The sequence below is a fragment of the Scardinius erythrophthalmus genome (assembly GCF_964197995.2).
Source record: "Scardinius erythrophthalmus genome assembly, chromosome: 18".
In the NCBI taxonomy this organism is placed as follows: domain Eukaryota; kingdom Metazoa; phylum Chordata; class Actinopteri; order Cypriniformes; family Leuciscidae; genus Scardinius; species Scardinius erythrophthalmus.
In genome coordinates, this window is record NC_138238.1 from 35077082 (window position 1) to 35083200 (window position 6119).

Genomic DNA, 6119 nt, shown 5'->3' on the forward strand with positions numbered 1-6119 from the left:
TCTTTTAAAACATGATTACCTCTATGAGCGGACAGACTCATGATGATTTTATGACCGTAAATAGTACCGTTGCTCACCAGCCCTTCGATCATTATCTATAGACTTCATTTTCACTCTACAGAAATGCTGCATGCTAAATAACATCACCCCTCACAGCAAGCGTCACCCCTAATGACTGAATGTGATTGTAAAGCAATCCTGCGTGCGTTTACACATCGAAATCTGGCCTCGATTCACCCTTTTGTCAGCTCAAAAATGCGAGAGCGTCTGACTAACGGACGATTCCCATGACTGTTGTCTCCAACAAGAGTTCAGATGTAACGTTTCCCTTTTAAATGCCAAAGGGAACGGGAATCTCTCCAAAATACGAAAAAGGATTTTCATCCCAATTCTCTGTTGCTGCAAGACTTTTGGTTGAAGCCAACCAAGTGAATGTCGTTGACTATCTTACTTATGAATTTTGATTTATCGAAAATAATTTGTTTGTATATTACTCTGGGGATTGAAAAAGAGTGGCCATTAGGTGTACATATCTGTGTTGGAATGTTTGGGGTATTAAAAATACATATTTTGGGAGAATATAATAACGATTCCAAAAGACATTTTTGGTTTCCTAAAGAACCTTTCGATGAACCGTTTTTAAAGTGCCCCATAATGCTTTTTCAAATAAGATCTTTAATAAAGAATAAAGATAGAATAAAGTTATTCTAATTCTTATTCTATCCTTACAAAAATCGATTCTGAACTACTGAAACGAGTCGTCAGTAATTCCAGTCTCACTTCCTGTTACAAACCAACGTAACAATATAACAAATTTGCATAATGCCAGCCTACGATCTTCATTGGCTGCCCTCGAACAACGTCTACTTTGACCCGCCCTCAAACCCTGTCGTTGCTGAGACTGGAAGAGTTTGGTTCATGTTGTCGACGTGTCGAGAAGTTCCTGTTTTCAGTGCGGCGAATCCGCTTTGCATGTATTACAAAAGGACGAGGACTCGCGCTATAATTGATGCGGAAAAACCGACACCATCATTACTATTCGTATCACTGTGTATCAAGCGCTCAGGCAGATCTGGAGCTGAAATTCAGATATGGTAATGGGCGTTTCGTTTCTGTAAGCTGTCGACCAATCACAAGAGACTGGGCCGTCTGACCAATCAGAGCAGAGCATCTCTCGGAAAGGAGGGGTTTAGAGAGACTGAATCTTCAAACTAACCATTTTTAGACTCTTTCAGAAATGAAGTGATGTGCTAGCCTGGCTAACGTCAGACCAAGTCTCATTTGAGACTTGGTCTGGGAACCACGTGTTCATTTTCTCGTATTTGAGGCGTGGTTTACGAATGCCCAGAGCCGTTTATTGGGCGCTATGAATGTCTATCAAATGCGCCTGTATGTAGCTCATAGCCAATCGCTTCAATTATACCAGATGAAAAAGACGATGGGTCAAAGATTTATTTGTACACGATGGCGTTTAGCGAATATTACCGTTTGTGCAAGATAAACATGAGGGTAGAAGGTAACGTCGAGTCTGATGCCATGTTGGATCCATAGATATAAACAAACTGCTTCGGTGTCGTCATCGTCTTGCTGCTCCCTCCCCGTTCTGTGATTGGTTCCCTTTTTCAGGGAAAAATTTGATCCATGGTGTCCAGACTGCCTAGCAGCGTGAATAAAAGCGCGCAGTATGGGGAAACCCAGGCTAGTGATGTGCAATGTATATTATGAGAAAAAGTGTTTTCTGACATTGGATGCATGTACACATATTGTAGAAGACCTAAACAAAATTAGGAACTTTTAAAATAGCATTATAGCGGCACTTTAAAAGAACCATTTTTTTTTCTCAGTGTAAAGAACATTTTAATGATGTGAAGGAATATTTTCCTCTGTAAAGAACCTTTTGTGCAATGGAAAGGTTTGGATGTTAAAGGTTCTTTATGGAACCATAGATGCTGATTAAGACCCTTTATTTTTAAGAGTGTATGGCAAAGGTCACTTTGTGAAGAAAAACAAAAAAGCAAACATACACATTTTGAATTTAAAACTATAAATTATTGTTTGTAAAAATGAAAAAAAAAATACTGTGTAAAAAAAAAAAAGTGTAATTTCTGTCACTATCATCACCGAACGGAAATGCAAAAACATTTTCAAACAGATTTCTGGATCCCCCCCCAAAAAAACATTTGTTTTTGTTTTTTCATGCAAAATAATTTTCAATTTCCCTCTAAAATTCACACTTCAGCTTTAAGAAGAAAGGACCTGAATTTAAATCTCCTTTGCACAGTATTACCGTAATGACAGCAAAAGAAAGACTTCCTCTGGACATTATCTGATGTGGAAGATATGCTGTACCAAGAGGAAAATGAATAATGAAGGGTATTCGAAACAAAATAAGCCATTGTCTAGGCCACGGACCTTGCTCGCACCATCTCACGAAATATGTACATTCACATCAATTTGTCTCTAATTATGATTATGAAACAGTATAAAACATCAAATTGATCTCTTTGTACAGCACTGCTTTGTCATCGTGCTTCCGTGCAGCGGTTATGCAACTGATCCAGCATAATATATCTGAAAGAGGGACCTCTATGAAACTCTCTGTATAAATGGCTTTTCTGCTCAACAACTGTCATGAATCCTGTAAATGTGATTCCGCAGAGTTTTGTGTGTCTGTCTGTGTGTCAGTTCACTAATCTTTTCCATTTTTTACTTTTATTTATTTATTATATGGACATCAGTTGGAACTAAACTGCTCATTATATCATGTGACATATGTACCATCTTATCATATTTATGATATACCTATAGTTTATAATATTATTTAAATGTATATTTATAATATACATATATAGGCCGTCGCTAGTGGGGCGAAAGGTGGTGACGATTTTAGGGGCCCCAGCTTTTACAGGCATAACAACAAGACAAAACGACTTAGGAACATGTTAAATCTGGCCAGGTTTCGTTAACTCTTCAATTTCTGTGGTTATGTATGTATGCGTGCAATGTCTTTCCGAACCCCTCAACAGAATTTTACAATATATCAGTGCATATATGTTGACATCTCATTGACTGTGAGTGAATGAGCTATAGTGTTGCATCTGGAAGGTTGTGCACAGTGTTTGTTCACAATGCACACAGGTTAACCGTATGGTTATATGGGCGAGTGCTCTGCATGTCAGACCACGTTGTTCTTTGTATATCTGCTTTGAAAGTAAATGTGTGTGTATGGATGTACAGTTGGAATGCATTGTGCATATGTGTGTGTGCGTGTGTGTGTGTGTGTGTGTGTGTGTGGGAGAGAGGGAATTATAATGGATACAGGATGGTCTACGTAATCAGTTTGATAGGCATCAATAAAAATAACCAACATAGCCACATCTTTGTGTTGTTACTCATCTCATCTGCTTACAATGGATATCGACTAAAACCATTAAAAACCTATCAAATTAAAAGAAATTTTAACTGAAATAATTTAAAATGTAAAAAACAAAATCCTTAAACTTATTTTATTTCAGCTATATATATATATATATATATATATATATATATATATATATATATATATATATATATATATATATATATATATATATATAATTTCAACATTTCTAATTTAGGTTGATGTAATAACTAAAACAAATAATAATAAAAACTATATAGACATTAAAAACATAAAAGTGACAGAAAAAACAGCATGAAATTATTTAAAAACTAAAATTAAAATGAACATATAAATATAAATACTAATTCAAAATATTAATAAAAAAATACAATAGAATAACACGGGCATGGATCAGCTTCCTCCTATCCTTAATTATATGAGAATAAAAGTATAATAACAGAATATAAATATAATTTGTCATTCCTTGTGAAAGTTATTATAGAAGCCAGTCTTGTATGCCTTTCCCACAGATTGTTCTGGGATGATTTCACAATTAATTGACAATATTTTGATGTATTAATAATAAAAATGTAAATACTGTGTCTGTAACTCATGTGCTACCCTTCATTTTCAGGTAAACTAAGAAGTGAAACAATCTGTTGTTGAGGTGGAAGTAGAAGTGTTGATATAAAATAAGGCCTACACAAATACAAATCATTTTGTGATTTTAGAACTGTATGTTCTTCACTGTTGCTTGAGGGATCAAGTTAAATAGAAAATAGTTAAATAGAAAAAAAACTTTATACCTCTAAAATTACATTTAGTTGAGGCAATTTTTGGCCTTAGTCAGCTCTAAATTGCAAAATATCGTTTTTTTGTGTGTGTGCTGAAGTAGATCTGATTTGGCATTTCATTTGTGATTCTATTTCCTTCAGAAATGCATATCTATTTTTTTATTACTCACAGCTCTAATGGAAATTTGACCAGTGAGCCATTTACGCTGGTATGTGTTTCATATGCATCTTAATCAGATAAACTCACATGAAATGCCCAGGAGGGGATTATAGAGGGCTTTCTTTCAGCTGTCTCGCCACTGGATGTCAGTGTCAGGCAATCCTGTGGGAGTTAGAGCGCCTCCCAGCGGTGACGATGAGATTTGCATTTCATATTTATAAGGCAACAATAACCTAAACTTGTCAGATAGATTTGCTGTGCCTCTGTATGTTTTCCAAATAAACAGAAGCTTATAAATTAACTTTGGACACAATTTCAAATCATTCCAACCCAGTACCTCTACATAGGCTACAAGTAGGCAATAATGGTATTTCTGGCAATAATGGTTCTGTATGTTATTCTCAAAAAATCCTCAGCTAAAATACATAGTTGGAGATTACTAGGCCTATACTGATAAAAATCCATCCATTAATGGGTACTTTCCAACAAAACAGGATATGCTTGATAGCATATAGAGGCCTGGTCCCTCAACATCAAGGCTGTGTGTCAGAATAATAAGCTGCCTAACTAGACAGCAGCGTTGCTTATAGTAGGTGTGTGCAGTATTTTTGGGCACCCCAGGATGATGCCCCAAAATGATGCTGACACAGGAACGCCTGATGCCCAAAAGTGTCTCAGTATCCAGCACACAAGATTTGAGCCTAAATCTACAATGTCAGTTGGACTTCATCCAATTCCAGAATATAATCATATGATAGTTTTAAACAAATACAGATAGAATGTAAAATTTGTTTATAGCTGTGCACATTGCACACTACATACCACAATCTATCTCTCTATAGAATTATTAGTTGTGCAAATTATTCAAGTTTAATGCTATTTTCTCTGTTCAACTTATTAGTTATGAAGGACATATAATCAGAATTAGGCTGATAAACAGCTTAAAGTCACCATGAAATCGAAATTGACATCTTTTTTTAAAAATGGAATATTGCCGTTTTTATAACAAGGGATTTCTCTGTGCACATCTTTTTTTTTTTTATCCATGGAGACACGTGTGTCTCATAATATTTGAACAAAATAACTTCCCCCCTCTTTTGCAGTGTCATCTCTTCTCTGATGATGTGTTTACTGGCGCGAGGGCGGGGCAACCTGTCACTCACATGAGATCCACCAATAGCAAACCACAGGGAGGGGAAGTTATTTTGATTAAAGAACATAAGGGCTAAAAAAAATATGAGATGGAGGAAAAATTATTTGTCAAGGCTTTTGCGTTCTCTCATTGTTTCATCAAGTTTCTCATGCCGCAAAGGTTTTGCGAGCGAACATAATGTTTCTCAGCGGAACGCAAAGGTTTTGCGAATGAACGTAAAGTTTCTCAGGGGAACGCAAAACATTTGCGAGAGAATGCAAAAGCACTGACTTATCATTTTCCCTCCCATATTTTTTATCACCACCATGTCCATTTAGGAGCTCCGTAGAGGGCAGATAATGATGATGTGCATAAATAAATTACTTATAATAAATACGTCAATATTCCATAAAAAACAAGAATTTTCAGTTTCGAAAATCAATGGACAATTCTTATTTTTTATGGAATATTGACACATTTATTATAAACGATTTAGGCCTACCTGTGCACATCAATCTATTTTAATACAAATTTTATTTTAAATTTAATTTAATAAATTCATCTTTAAAGGTCAGAACAGGTAGAAATAGCTTAACTGCACATTTTCACTGTGTAGTGAATAGCTCTGTTATTACAAGGCCTACAGCTAGT